Consider the following 14,532-nt stretch of genomic DNA (forward strand, 5'->3'; position numbering starts at 1 on the left):
ATTTTGTTGCAAAGCAAGCACGACGCCGGAACAGCATGTCTGTCAGATCATCCGTGGTACCCTGTCATCAGCCTCCCTCGCTTCTCTCAATGTTTTTATTTTTGTTTTTGTTTTCAGTTGCTGCAAAACACATACAAATGCTAGATAATGAATGAGTAGGAGACAGAAGACTATAGAAATAGGACCCTTTCAATTTCACTTCTGAGAGCCTCATAGATTGTTTTTCCGGGCATACGTAAAGCAAGAACATTGCAATTATCTGCGCAATTAGCTGTAATTATGGTATAAGAATTATCTCATGTGCCTAAAACTTCCAATGTGTAGGAAGAATGAATATAGATTGTTTTCTCCACTCAGTGTAGATTGTTTGGTTGGCGGCAATTAGCAGCTAATACCTGTGAGCTATCGAGTCTGCTGGGGCCTCTTATGTTCCACATTGATCAGATACAGATCACATTTTTTTTTTTTTTGTGCGTGTCTACAAAACACTCTCAGACTGCATTTATTTGTTTTATTGTGAAGTGTTAGATGCAGCTAAAACAAAATATATTGATTTCTTCTTAAAAATATATACTATATTTCATAACTGTGTCAGTCTTGTACAGGTCTAATGTTTGCACATTTTTTATAGCATGACATCACTGTGATAACCCTGTAGATTCTCTCCAAAAGTTTTTTTTTTGTCTTTCAATTAAATTGTTGTGCAGATGTGGGGACATTTTCACATTTTTATATGACGCTGTAAATGTTATTGTAAAATCTACAAAACTACAGGCTAGAGGCGACTTGGCTTGGTTGGTGGAGTGGTCGTCTCTCGGGTTCAAGGCCATGCAGATAGGTATCCTTGAGCAATATACTTGGTCCTGATGCTATGTTATCTTTATGTGGAATATCTGTTACTTTCCTTCCATGAGGATGTATGAAATGAATCATTGTTTGACAGAGTGCTTTGGGTACCTGAAGGTGTAAAAGTGCTGTTCTGTTTAATTTAAAGGGGCTTGGCCCAAAATTGTTTGACATTTTTGCATGAGAAGGCTATGGTACATGATTGTGACAGTGGTCACTGGTGTAGAAGACACACCAAATTGTACACTTTCATACACTGAAGGAAAAAATATATATTTTTAAGCTGATCTCAATGATCTAAGGCTTTTTCTACGTACACAAAATGCTTTTTTTCTCACTGAACAACGAAAACAGGTACATTTTATTGATAGCATTTTGAATGTGCAGAGATACCATGATGAGATCTTGAGGCCCATTGTTCTCCCATCCATCCACAACCATAACCTCAAGTTGCAGCATGATAATGCACGGCCCCATGATGCAAGGATATGTACACAATTCGTGGAAGCTGAAAGCATCCCGTTTCTTGCATGGCCAGAATACTCAACGGTTCGACGAATATGATAGCATGCTCCAGTTCCTGCCTATATCCAGCAACTTTGCACAGTCCTTGAAGAGGAGTAGACAAACATTTTCAGCAAAGGAGATGTGTGGCAAATGGTGGTTACAATTAGAGCTGGGTAATATAGCGATATATAACGTGGTAAGGATTAAAAAAATGTCTATCATGCCATTTGTCTTCTATTGTTTCAGTGGAGGACTGGTTAGTACATCTGCCACTAGGTTCTGAGGACCGTGGTTCAAATCCCAGCCTCGCCTGTGTGGAGTTTGCATGTTCTCCCCTTGCCTGCGTGGGTTTTCTTCAGGTACTCCGGTTTCCTCCCACATCCCAAAAACATGTGGTAGGTTGATTTAAGACTCTAAATTGCCCGTAGGTTTGTTTATATGTGCCCTGCGATTGGCTGGCGACCAGGTCAGGGTGTACCCCACCTCTCACCCACAGTTAGCTGGGATAGGCTCCAGTATAGCCGCGACCCTAATGAGGATAAGCGGTGTAGAAAATGGATGGATGGATGGATGTTTCTATCGCCATCTATCCAATTTTCAAACAAAGATTGACACAATGTATGCTGTACAGCTGAAACAAGTCCTTAATTAGAGCACTTCGATTAAAAAAAGGCTGAGGAAGCCTGGGAGAACCATTTTTTTTTAAATTTGTAAAGCTCAAAGGACGTGCATGAGCTACTTTTAACGTGGCAGCGTGATTACGTCACCTCCGCAGGGGAAGAAATTCAATCGGTGGTGTGTTGTATAATCAGAATCCGAATCAGAATCCTCTTTATTTGCCAAGTATGTCCAAAAAACACACAAAGAATTTGTCCCCGGTAGCTGGAGCCGCTCTAGTGCGACAACAGACAGTCATTTGACAGAGAACACTTTTGAGACATAAAGACAATGAGAAAAACAGTCACTGGCAGAAATTGGTTCCATATTGTGTGCATAGCACAAGGCGGAGGGATATATGACGCCATCAGGGTGCGTATACTCTTGAAGATAGAGAGCCAGTTGATTAGCCTCAAGGTGTTGTATTTATTTTCTTACTCATGGGAGATAACCACTTAAGTCAGGAGTAGTGTCAAAAAAGCCAAACTACATATCTGTACGTTAAAAAAATAAATAAATCAGTGGCGATTTCAAGCAGCACTAAATCCATAATTGCTGTTGCACTTAATCAAATGTAATTGAGTCAAGTTAATTTATTTTAAAAAAATGTATCCCTAATTAATTATAATTTTAAAAAAGTCTTAGTTCTGATTTCTTTGCAATATCTGAGAAAAATAGGTCTTTTGTTTGCATATAAAAAGTCTTAGATATTTTACTTCCGCAAATAAAAAAAAGTGAGAAAGAAAAAAAAGGGCGTTGAATCGATCGCAACTGGACTGTTCTGTTTGTCTTTGAAGACATTTAGTCTCTTTTCCGAGCAGGCTTCATCAGCACTAGTGCATGCTAACTAAGCCTTGTTGCATGAACTGAGAGGCGAAATGTCTTCCAAGACAAACAGAAGAGTCCAGTTGCGATTGATTCAATGGCCTGAGAATGAAATGACCTGGATGAATAACAATATCCACAGGCCGGTAATATTCTTGCGCGATTAGTTCAGGGTGTATCCTGCCTCTTATCCAAAGTGAGCCTGGATAGGCTCGAGCTCACCTGCGACCCTGGTAAGGATAACCGGTATATATGGATTGTCGCTGGAAGTAAAATCTTGACCAGTAAATATCAACAATAAATGATGCAAAAGACCAAGGTAATATTTTTTTCCTTGGCCTATGCCTTGGTTTTGTAGAAATAGGTTAAGCACTACTACTGCTCCCTAAAAAACAAACAGCAATATCGGCCATTTGTGGAAAAAAGTTTCATTTCTTAAAAGAATAACCAAAACATATGTGGAAGCATTACATGGAAACTTCAAGAGATGAATACGTTCTACTCAGACTGTACATCCATTTGCGTTCTTTACTCCTCGCAAACAGCCTGTGACGTCTATGCTTTGCTGGAGCATCATCACACATCCTTTTTAGGCTACTATTGTCTCTTTCTCTTTTTCCACTTGTGTCTGCACCATTTGCTTTGTGTGTAAGCGTATAGGAAGAGGGGGCGGGCATGAAACATAAAGCATGAGTGATGTTTCAGCAGTGCATCCGTGTCTTGCTAAGTCTACCTCATTTGCTGAGAGGTTTGAGAATGAGCAAACGCTAAATTTATGGTCTCTGTGCTGTTAAAAGATGCCTTCTATTGTTTAAGGGTTGGCGTAAGTGTGTCTGTGATTCACTAAAGCCTGAAATAGCCCACTACCACCACCACTTAGGGAAACAGAGCGCCTCTGGTCGGGTCTCGGCTGTGAATCAGCGGTTACTACAGCATTGTGTTACATGAATATTTAAGTGCTACATATTATCAAGTAGATGCACTTGCACTGAAGTGTACTTACCTAAACTCCTTGTTTATTTCTTCCAGACACATCCATGCTCTCTCATACTCTGACCCCTGACCTCCTGCATATGCTTGGTAATCATTTCATTTCTTTTTAATTTGCTACATTATGATTCATTTGCCATTTTAATCACAATCATTGCCGCTTGTCTTTACTACTGTTTAGTTCAACACAATGAGTTGAATTGTTTGTGTTGCTCAGTACCCTCTAGGATTTAGCACACTGTTCTTTGCGTTGCTGTGGCCCAAAAAGCCTGCATTTGCAGCTGATTTTCTGAAAAGTTGCGATACAAGTTACAATTTTTGTAGAGGTTTATTTTGTCACTTAAAAACAACTACTCTTTTTTGGTAGTTGCCTTTTTAATAGTTAATTGCATTCATAATCTATGTACTGTAGGGTCAAGATTTAAAAAAGTAGTAAATTAAACAAAAGCTTTTGTAAACAGCACAATTATTTTGTACAACAGGATGAACAATTCCGTTAATTTGACAAATGTTATACTGTTGCTGAAAACTCAAATGCAAGACAATAAAATATGTCCACGATACTGTAAGTATATGTCACTAAAAGAAAAAGAGTGGGTAAAATTGGTGGAAAGTTTGGACAAAACTGCAAAGTTGCGCAGAATTTGAACAGTTTGGTTGAATTTACAAGAATTGGAGTTATCGCAACTTCGCAAAATCCCGGAGGGACTGGTCGTGTATGTTTCTTCTCTATGAGTTGTCAAAGTGTTTGTTGTTAATTTTTTTTGCATATCTATTCATTATTATGTTATTATGTAAGACAGTGGTGCCTTGAGATTCAAATGACCCGACTTAGTTTTTCTAGATTGAGCCGACATTTGGTTGATTTTATTGGTTTGACTTGCGAGCAAAAATTTGAGATACGAGCCTTGTATGGTGACAGTCAACGCAACTCAAAAACTGTTTAATTTCGTTACATTTTCTTTAATTATGTCATTACTGTATATCTAGTTTTAAAATAACAATAATACAGAGTGCTGTTTTTCTTATAAAAAAATCTACAAACATTTTTGTTGTTGTTTTTGGGGAGGCTCGAACAGATTAATGGCCTTTCTATTCATTTCAATCCAGATAGATAATTAGCGAGACGATTGTTTTGAGTTATGAGCGTGGTCACGGATCCACTTGAACTTGTTTCTCAAGGCACCACTGTAATCATCTTTTTAATTTTAAACACATTTCCATTTGTCTGAAAGCAACACATTATTTATTATTATTATTGTTATTGTTATTATTTTATCTTTTTTTTGACAGATTGTACTGCAGCCCATGTTATCGTCGCTGTCTCTTTCCCTGTATGTGGCTGGCAGGAATATTTAACACTATTCAAGGAAACCAAAGCCAAGCAGTGAAAACATCGCTGTGCAATGTTCTCCACTATCTTGTCCCTTGTGGCCATTTCTTTTCCTGAAATGTAAATCCGACCGCCACCAAACCGACAATACAGTCTTCTTTTTTTCACCATTACGAAAATAAAGTCCTAGTTGGCAGTAGCAGCAATGGATAGCCCGAGGAGCGTTAGGCCAGGGATAGCTGTTTGCTGAAAGCAGGAGGGTGGGAGCAGATAGGGTTGTTGGAGAGAAGTCGCAAGGTTGCAGCCTAGAGTAGTGGACTTGCTTGTCTCAGCAGAGTAAACATCACCCAACGTCTGCACACAGTAATGACTAACAGAGGAAGACGTGCGTAGAAACACTATCAGGAGCGCTACCTTGTCCTGCCAGACCTCACACACACCCTTCCTATCATCTCCCAGCCTTTGCATTCCTAAACACAAGCAGATCCACCCAGAGCTCCGGTTTTATTAAAGGTGCTGTAGCTCCACCCTTGATGGTTTGTGTCGCTGAAAGTGCTAAGGGATGCATACGGTATCCAAGATGGATAAGAAGAGCCCCGCCAGGTTTATTTATGGCACAGATAGTATTGAACAATCTCCGACAGTTGTTTACTCTGACTCATCGGACCCCAATTGAGAACAGTGGAATTGCAGCACAACAACAGGAAATTATGAGTGATTGGGAGCATCTTGAGATCTGACCTCCAGTTGTTTGACTGATTTTCTTTTAATTGCTTGCCGTCTCTCACTTGACACCGTCACAGTGTTGCGCCGGCGGTGAGACGGATGAAACGCTTCTTGATTTCCATGAGTGCGATAAGAAAAGTTTGCAAATGGGACCATAATCAAGCAGTGGCCATCACATTGCAGTCCTTGTGTTAATGAACACATATAATGATTTATAATTGTTCCACCCCATCCGGTCATTGATAATTTGGCCGAAACATTTTTCGTCACTGTCTTCTGTTCTCATATTCAGCTGAATATCTGGCATGTATCGGACAGATGAATCAAGGCTTAATTAAATTGTCAGCAATTCACATGTGTTATAAATTTAAATGAACAGTTAGACAGAAGAGAGAATTGACATTCAAAGAGATATCCTCTCTTAACTTTATGGCCACGAATGCACCTGATGAGCAACTGTTTAAGGTACTTCCAATTAGGAGCACTATTTGCAGATCTGCACATAATGGAATATACAAACACGGACACATTTTTAACTTGATTTGCATTTTATTTATCCAGCATAATTTTGTCAGAAACATTTGTTATACGGCGACTAACAAATGCATTTTGTACACTGTTTTGTGTTGAGGACAAAGTAGCTCCTAGAATCAGGTGTATTTTTAACAATCCCCATCAAGATACAGCGTTATTTGCAGCGGAAGATTATATCAAAATCAAATCCTCAATGTGTGTGCGTCAAGTTTGCAACCGAAGAGCGGGATTCATTATCGTGCCATCACACGAGAGACTTGACAAGGCTGAGGGGCGAGTGGTGATACAAAGAGGGACGCGGGTAAGGAATTTGCATGGCAGGCAGAGGCTGACGCCTGGACCCTGCGAGGACAAGTGTTTGCTATGCCTGGTGATGTGCGAGACAGCGGGAGCAGAAGATTATTGTTAGCATACTGAGAAAAGATCATGAATTACAATGATACTCAAAAGCAGCAGAGAGAGAAGCCTCTCTGAAGCCCAGATTGCTTTCAGCAAAAACGATTCTAGGTTGAGGGACTGATTGCATCCTGTGATAATAAAGAGAGACCACTATTTCGGTTAAATGCACAATCCATGTTTGAGTAGGGATATGGGGTAGGTGTAACAACATAGTAAAAGCAAAAATGAGAGGGTGACTGAAAAATTCCTCCTAAAAAGGCTACGTAATATGTGTAAAGGCAAAGCTTTTCAATGTTCATGGCTTGAGCAACACTTCAAAGAAATGCATCCTCCACGTGCTGCTGTAGTCTTAAGAAGAACTCATCATATTGAATCTTGTGCTTACTTGATGATCTTACGAAGGATCGTTCCCACCCTGTCATTTTGTTCATTAAAAACAGACTAATAGAGGTTGGCCAAGGTCACAGCCAAGTTCAGCGCAGCGATCACACCTGCTTGCCCTTGTCCGTTGTTGACCTGTTTTGTTAACCTAACTGCTGTATTTCTTGGCCTGATTAGGTGTCACTCAATTAAGGGCACATTTTTGTGGCGAGCGTGAGCTCCCTAGTTGCCATGGATCCTGTAAAAGGTTGTAGCGAGAGGTGTAATGTGGGTCCCCGAGCACCATCATGTTACGGCAACAATTCGCTGGCAAGCCAAACTTTCACACCCAAGAGCTGTGTGCAGGACTTTTTTTTTCTTTGCGTGTTGCTAAATTAAAAAGGCTGTCTCAAGTAAGTCATAGAGGATTCGCCCATTTTATGGTTGGCTATGAGAAGCATTAGGATTAATAGACCTCCCCTAATATGCCTTGCACTGGTGGTCCCCGAACACCCTGATCAGGTGAGGTCCAGTGAAGCAAAGATCATTTATAAGTGCTTCATTATTTTACCTTCACAATCCTCTGTCTGCCATTGATTTAATAAACACTGATGTATCTCCTTGCTGAAGGGAAGTGCCATTTTTCGTTTCCCACATTTTCTTCCTTTATCGCGCTCATCATTGCTCAGACTTGGGCTTCTGCAGTAACGGGAATCTAAACTCTGCCATGCACTTTAAGTGTCTCCAAACGGGGATTTTTCTGCCACATGTATTTGTTTTAATATTTCCTGAAAGATTATTTTGAAGAAAATGTGTCTTTTATCTCTGGGACTGGCGCATCCTAATGTAGCTTTGTCCACCAACGGTTTGTTGAGAAAAGTTATGCCAAAGTGCACCGATTATCCGTGAAAGAAGCTACAATAATATATGATCTATCAGTGATGATTAATGTATGTTTGATGGAGCCATAAACCGTGTGAAAGAGACAATGAGCTTTGCCATTGTGTATTCCCAGCGGTGAACAATGGCAGACGCACCAAGGAACACAATAAGCGCATTGAAGTGATGAGAAGAAAAAGTGACCATTATTAAGGTTAGCTGTCAGTAAAGTCTGCTGATGTGTGTGTTTTTTTTTTTTTGGTAACATGGAAGCTTGTTTTTCTTTTCTGATGGTTGCTCATGTGCAGGGTAAAAAAGCAGTTTTGTGGTCAGCCTGGGTTTGTACGGCCGGCACATCAAATCAAGATGAAATGGAATGATCAATTTGCTCTGCATTAATCCGTCCTCCCTAGCTACATTCCATTGATTTTTTTTGTTCAGCTTCCTTGATAACAAGAATCATTTAAAGGTCACATTTTGATGTCTGTCAAAAAGAAAACATTCTTAATGCATTGTGAGAGGCCTTGAAGGCTCACAGTTGTCAGAAGAGACATAGTGAATCATAGGACTACAGACAGAATATACTAAAAACAGGCCAAATAGCAGTTGATGTTAAAAAAGTGGACACCACTCTTTCTCATTCTGAGCGATATAATTAGAGATTACGGTTTCCCTTCAAGGTAATAATTATGATACATGCCAAAATTAGCTCCATCCAAGCATACATTTTTAATTCATCAGAGAACTGCAGACTTTGGAACACCCAGTGGAGTTGCCTAAAATAGCTTGATGGTGTGCTGTCCTGATGGACATGCAAAAATATTGCTAATGAGAATTTTAGGCATATGTTGAGTGCTGCTTTTGCTCACACACACCAGTAGCTTGCATCTCTTTCATCTCAGACATCACACAAAGCAGGGTCTCGCTTTTGGAATCCCATTTTACTTTCTTCGCTTTGCTCTTAATGTTGGTGTGAGGGTGCCCATGTTAGGTGGTGCCCATACTTTATGCGACGGTATGAAAACAATATCCTGCTTTCGGCATCCGACATTGACCTTTACTCGCTCCTGTTCCATGATATAGAGCAAAGCATAACGGGCCACTGCCTGAGGCACGCAGGATTCTGGCAGGGAGGCCTCTTCGGGGAGAGTCTGATCAAATGGGAAGTAGGCACCGTTGTCAAAGTCTTTACACTTTGGTTTGTGTATTTGTTTGAAAGCTAACATTTATTGGGTGGGCGAGTGTTAATAGACACAGCCGTCATAGTACTTGTGGCTTGGTTATTGTCACACCCAAAAAGAGATTCAAAGGGGGAGTTTGCAACGTTAAAACTGCTAAACAAGGTTTGAATTTAGCCTCAAACATTGCCAATCACAATGACATACAATTATAAAATTGTGTAGTTGTGATAGTCACAGAGAACGTTGCCCAGCTTTGACAAAATAGCTGTATTAGCAACATTAAGATGGCATCAGCACTGTACACAAGCCATTGTTAAACACAGCTGCAACATTGGTAGCATGACTTATTGGTAATGGAGTGTTGCTGTAACACCAACTGTTATCAGCTTGAATTTTTATTTTTTGCACTGTACAATGAATTACAAATCAAAAAGAGTTACAACATTTAGCTGTCAAGCAGAAATTTTGCTAATTCCGCGTTGCTTCTGAATCCTCTCAGTTGCCAGATTTCCCTCCAACTCCAAACTACAAGGCAACTACTATGTTCACCCTTATTTGTCTCTGGATTTGTCCAATTTCTTTTGTTGCTTCTTTGCTCTGCTTCTGTTTGCTAGTCTTCTGCCCAGTTGTTGGCAAACGAGGGACACACATTTTTTTATTTTCCGGAGGTGAATATTCCGCATTGTTTCAACAAAGCTCCTGAAGCCCAAGGTAACAGGTCAGCGCAAGGTTGTGAGTGTGTGTCCACGAGTGGATAGAAAATAATTGACAGTTCAACAGTAACACCTTCTGTTTCTGATTTGTTGTTTTTAAAGTAATAATTAATTACTAAATTAGAGATACAAGAATGGGCAAGAGAGAATAGATTTTTTTTTCACTCATCATTTTCCTAATGTACTGCTGTCAGTTCACACAAACAAATGAATTGTGCACACAAACAAAGTGAATTTTTGTTGTTGTCCCTTTACTCAACGTTATTTTCATTCTGTGTAACATTTGCATTCAGTCTGAGGGCCGCTTTGTCCCTAAAATGAGGGACAAAGAGGATTGTTCAGAATTAACAGATTAATGCAGTATATAACAGCAGGTCGTAAAGGAAAACTGTTCCAGGAAGTGTAGCTGGTACACGCTTCAGTCATACCTAATCACATTCACTTCTCTCATCTCCATTAGAATCTGTTTAATGGCCCAGGAGGAGAGTCCCAACTGGCTTCTCCAGGGAGGGAAGTGTCCTTCTCTGGAGGTGTGGAGTCAAAATACAGCCCCTGCAATAGAATTACAAGACAGACTCATACTAATATATCTCCGGTCAAGTTTTTGAAACAGTTGTACATTGATTTTGATTAAATCAAGAATGTAGCTACTAATTTTCTGAGAAACAAGAACTTTTACTGACTTTAACTAGTAAAATTAGTAAAATTCAATTATTTTCTTTTTACTTTTTCTAATGCACCACATATATTATTATTATTTATGTTGTGTAGAAATTAAATGTGGTTTGGTTAGTTCACCAAACATTTCAAAGTAAGGCATTTTAGCACAATATTGTTATACCGTGAAACTACGATATTTTTGCTCAAGGTCATCATACCGTCAGATTCTGATACCGGCTCAAGTCAGCTGGGAAAGACTTAAGCAAAAAAGACAAACATTCCAGAGAATGGATGGCTCAGGGGAAAATAACTCAGAATTCTAAAAACGTGATTAATACTACAGTACAGCACTTGAATAAGTGGAAAAAAGCGTGATGTGAATGGTTATGTTTTGATCAGTTGGTTAGTCAGCAGGATAAGACAAACATTACATAAATGTGCAGAGCTCCCCAAGGAAGAACTCATTCACTTTTGATCCAGATAAAAGTACAGATTAAGGAATGAATTAATTTTCCCCATTACCTTCCACTTGCACTAGTGGGACAGCAGACCCATTTTGTAATTCTTATTACAACCACCTACAGGACTGGGGTGGAACATCATTGCCAACATGTCATCATTTGTCAGAAACGTGACGACAGACAGGATTGCTCACCCTAGGCAATTTTTGAGTATCATTCATGTTGTGTGTCTTTTCACGCTTACTTACCTGTATGGGGCTGTCTTGCACTGGGAGAGAGCTGACTGAAGAAGAGTAGCCAGCCCTACCACTCACTGTGCCTAGGTCAATATAAAACCTCATTACTGGGGTGTCATAGAAAACTTGTGCACTTTCTGCTCCATCTAGCAGCAATTTTGCTGGATAAGCACTCTTCTCATTTGTTTTAAGCATTTTAACAAAAGAAAGCCTTGGAAACTGGTGCCTTTCCCTCACAGCCCCTGCTTTTGCTCTTATACTGTTTGTGCTGTCTACAAAATGACTGTTAACTCATTCACTGCCAGCCTCCGCAGTTAACATGGATATTTGACTTCTAAAGCCGTCAATGGCAATGAATGTGTTAATTAGTTACATTTCTGATTTGTTCTAGGAGAAGCTTACAGGTCAGATGTGTTTCCTCTTCAGGCTTTTTAGAAATTAAGATATTTATACTGTATCCCTTTATTATATTTGTAAAGGCGAGATTGTTGATACGTTGATGATGTACAGTATGTGTGCCTAATATTCTGTCCATTTGAGGTATCCTTATCATATCACATTTTCCACAATTCACAAGTTAGAGCATTTACCCTGTGCTTTTCTGGAAGCCAGGATGTGGATGCATGTACGGAAAGTGTATTTCCTCTCCCCCCCCTCATAATGTTACTTTGGTGTGAAATTTATCAGAGATGCACTAATTAACTCGCAGACAAATTTGCAATCTTGACCTCCCTCTCGTGCCTTCAGTATTAATTGGAATGGGACAATTGGGGGTGTGGGTGCGTACTGATGTCCTGGCCAGTGCCACTTTACGAAAAGAGTTTTAGAACAACATCATGGAGCTTTTGCTAAGCAGCAGAGGACTCCACTGGGGTGTTAAATTCTGTTGATGAGTCAGCGGGGAGTATACAGCACGCGGAACACCATTATTTGAACGGAAAATAGCCATAGACCGCGAAAAAAGATTTGTGCCCCTCCCACACACACACACACACACACACGCTTTTCTCTCTTTCTTTCTCGCTCTCTGTAACTCAAGTCACAGCTCGTTATCTAGAAAATGCTCTTACCTTTTACAGTATTCACTCACTGCCTTTTGCTTTTGATTAGAGTTGGGACGGTACAGGTAACCTGTCAGCAAAAAATATTTTGTACTGTACTGAAGTGTCGTGCTGGAGCGGCTCCAACTACCGGAGACAAATTCCTTGTGTGCTTTTGACATACTTGGCAAATAAAGATGATTCTGATTCTGACAATATAATTTATTTCAAGTTAACATTTATCTAAACACAGTTCTTTCAAATGGTAAACTGTAAACCTATCATGTGACAAGTTGTATACATGTGACAATATAGTTTTAGTTGTAAAATTTGTATAATATGTATAAGAAATTAAAACAAAAAAACACCGCACCCCACTCTAGGCATGACCAATCGAGCCACGCTTTAATCCAACAGATACACTTGTGTAGTCATTGAGGTTAAAACGTTGCTGAAATGTACGCGGCAGTGCACAACATAATGTGTACATCTAATTACTACGCACTGGAGGCGAGTTAAATAAAACTAAACATGTATTTTATGCTGTTGCTAGCTTCCCCTGAATTATCGATGTGACCGATTTTTTTCTCTCTCCTTTACGTCAGTAATTTTTCATATCCACTAACAAAGCGCAAAACCCTCTTTAAATACGGGATACGAGCTGTCGGGATCATTTGTGTGCAAAACCACAGAGAGGGCAAGCCGGGCTGCGGGGCTCCCCGCTATCCCTGATCAAGTGGCCATCCCCTGCGAACACAAACGGCTCGCTAGTTGAAGTCATCATGAAAGAGAAAAAAAAACAAGAGAATGTTGTACTATTGTAGTTTTGGTGGGAAAAAAATAGATTGAAAGACTTATTGCGCCTTAGAGAGAGAGAGTTGTTGTTTTAGAGAATGAATGGTGAAACAATACAAATAAATGCACACACTTTGAAATCATTATAATGGCAAAAAGGAATTACCGGTAGAGGGTGGGGTGACCAAAGACTCACAGAATCAGTAGTTGAATGAATTTGCTGAATTTTGAGTGCCTTCCTGCTGGAATACCAGTCAGCATCTGTGGAGCTGAAATGCTGTGGGGGGCCTTTGTGGAGTCGTGCAATGGAAACAAAGGCATTGAAGGTGGGCTTTGTTGTTGGAATACAGCCTCGCATGGGTCAACGTTAAGGCTGGATCACGCTGTGTCCCTCCTGTGGTGCTACCTGCTAGCATCTGTGTATATTTTTGTGTGGTTGTGCACGACCGACGGTACCATGCTGTTCACCTGCAATGGTGCAGGTGTAGGTGTCCTTCTGGTTATAGGCCGGATGATCCCAGAGATGCCCTTTAAGTTTGCCAACATGTAGCAGATACTGCCTGTGGGCCAATAAAGAGGACATCTAACCATGAGATCAACAAGCTGCATGAATTTTGTCAGTGTGTTAATTACACTTATGGCAAAGTTGTCTGCGCTTTGACACATTTTGCTTCTGGCTGTGGTGCAGCTGTTCCACATTGTGTGGTATCAGGAAAATAAATGGTATCCCCCAGGATACAGATGCCAATGACATCCACAGCTCAGTTTTGTAAATTAAATCAATAAATAAAAGTACCTTTGATCCATTGTCTGAAGTCCATAGTGTAATAAAATTGTAATATGTAAGGACAAGTGTATAACCTTATCAGTAATGGTTGAAACGTAATGTTTTAACAACAATTCAGCACTATCAGATTTGATTAGATTCAATGATTTAGTCACAGACTTTCCCAAAAAGTGTTAGCTTTTCTTTCATTGCATTAAAATGTTCAGAACATTGTAATTTATCTTTCCTGGCCGGGAGCGTAGCTCTCCTAAACCTCTGATACTAGATTTGCCCCTCAATTGGTGAAAGTTGTGGTGGTCCTCTAAACGTTTAAACAGAGTTCTCCAGATTACAGCTCAATTGGGAGTCTTTAAACTTATCCAATCAGTGCAATATGACTCGATGGAACCTGCTTACATAACACAATGTAGCAAATGATGATTAGCTTGAATTAGTTTAAACTGAAATTTGCCCTTCCAGAATTAAAGAAAAAAATGTGACTTGTTTTGAGTCATTTTGGTGCTTTGAGTGGAACAGGTGGATTCCCCTGACACACCAAAACCATGAGCATTGTTCAAGGAATTTGCACTGCTAATTGTGTGTAATACTGCACCCAATGGGGAA

At 39.9% G+C, this 14,532-nt stretch overlaps 1 protein-coding gene across 7 annotated transcripts in view; it reads left to right on the top strand.

Moving 5' to 3' along the window:
* The window catches only part of camta1a (calmodulin binding transcription activator 1a), a 383,457-nt gene that overhangs the window by 51,251 nt on the left and 317,674 nt on the right, over positions 1-14,532 (top strand). Inside the window, exon 1 of one of the 7 annotated variants that reach the window (XM_061675326.1) lies at positions 3,863-3,915. The exons of the other annotated variants lie outside the window; for them this stretch is intronic. The gene's annotated coding sequence lies outside the window, so the exon portion shown is untranslated. Of the gene's footprint in view, positions 1-3,862; positions 3,916-14,532 lie in introns of those variants that run through there. 7 annotated transcript variants of the gene reach the window in all.

This window comes from Phycodurus eques, chromosome 1 (assembly GCF_024500275.1).
Source record: "Phycodurus eques isolate BA_2022a chromosome 1, UOR_Pequ_1.1, whole genome shotgun sequence".
Lineage (NCBI taxonomy): Eukaryota > Metazoa > Chordata > Actinopteri > Syngnathiformes > Syngnathidae > Phycodurus > Phycodurus eques.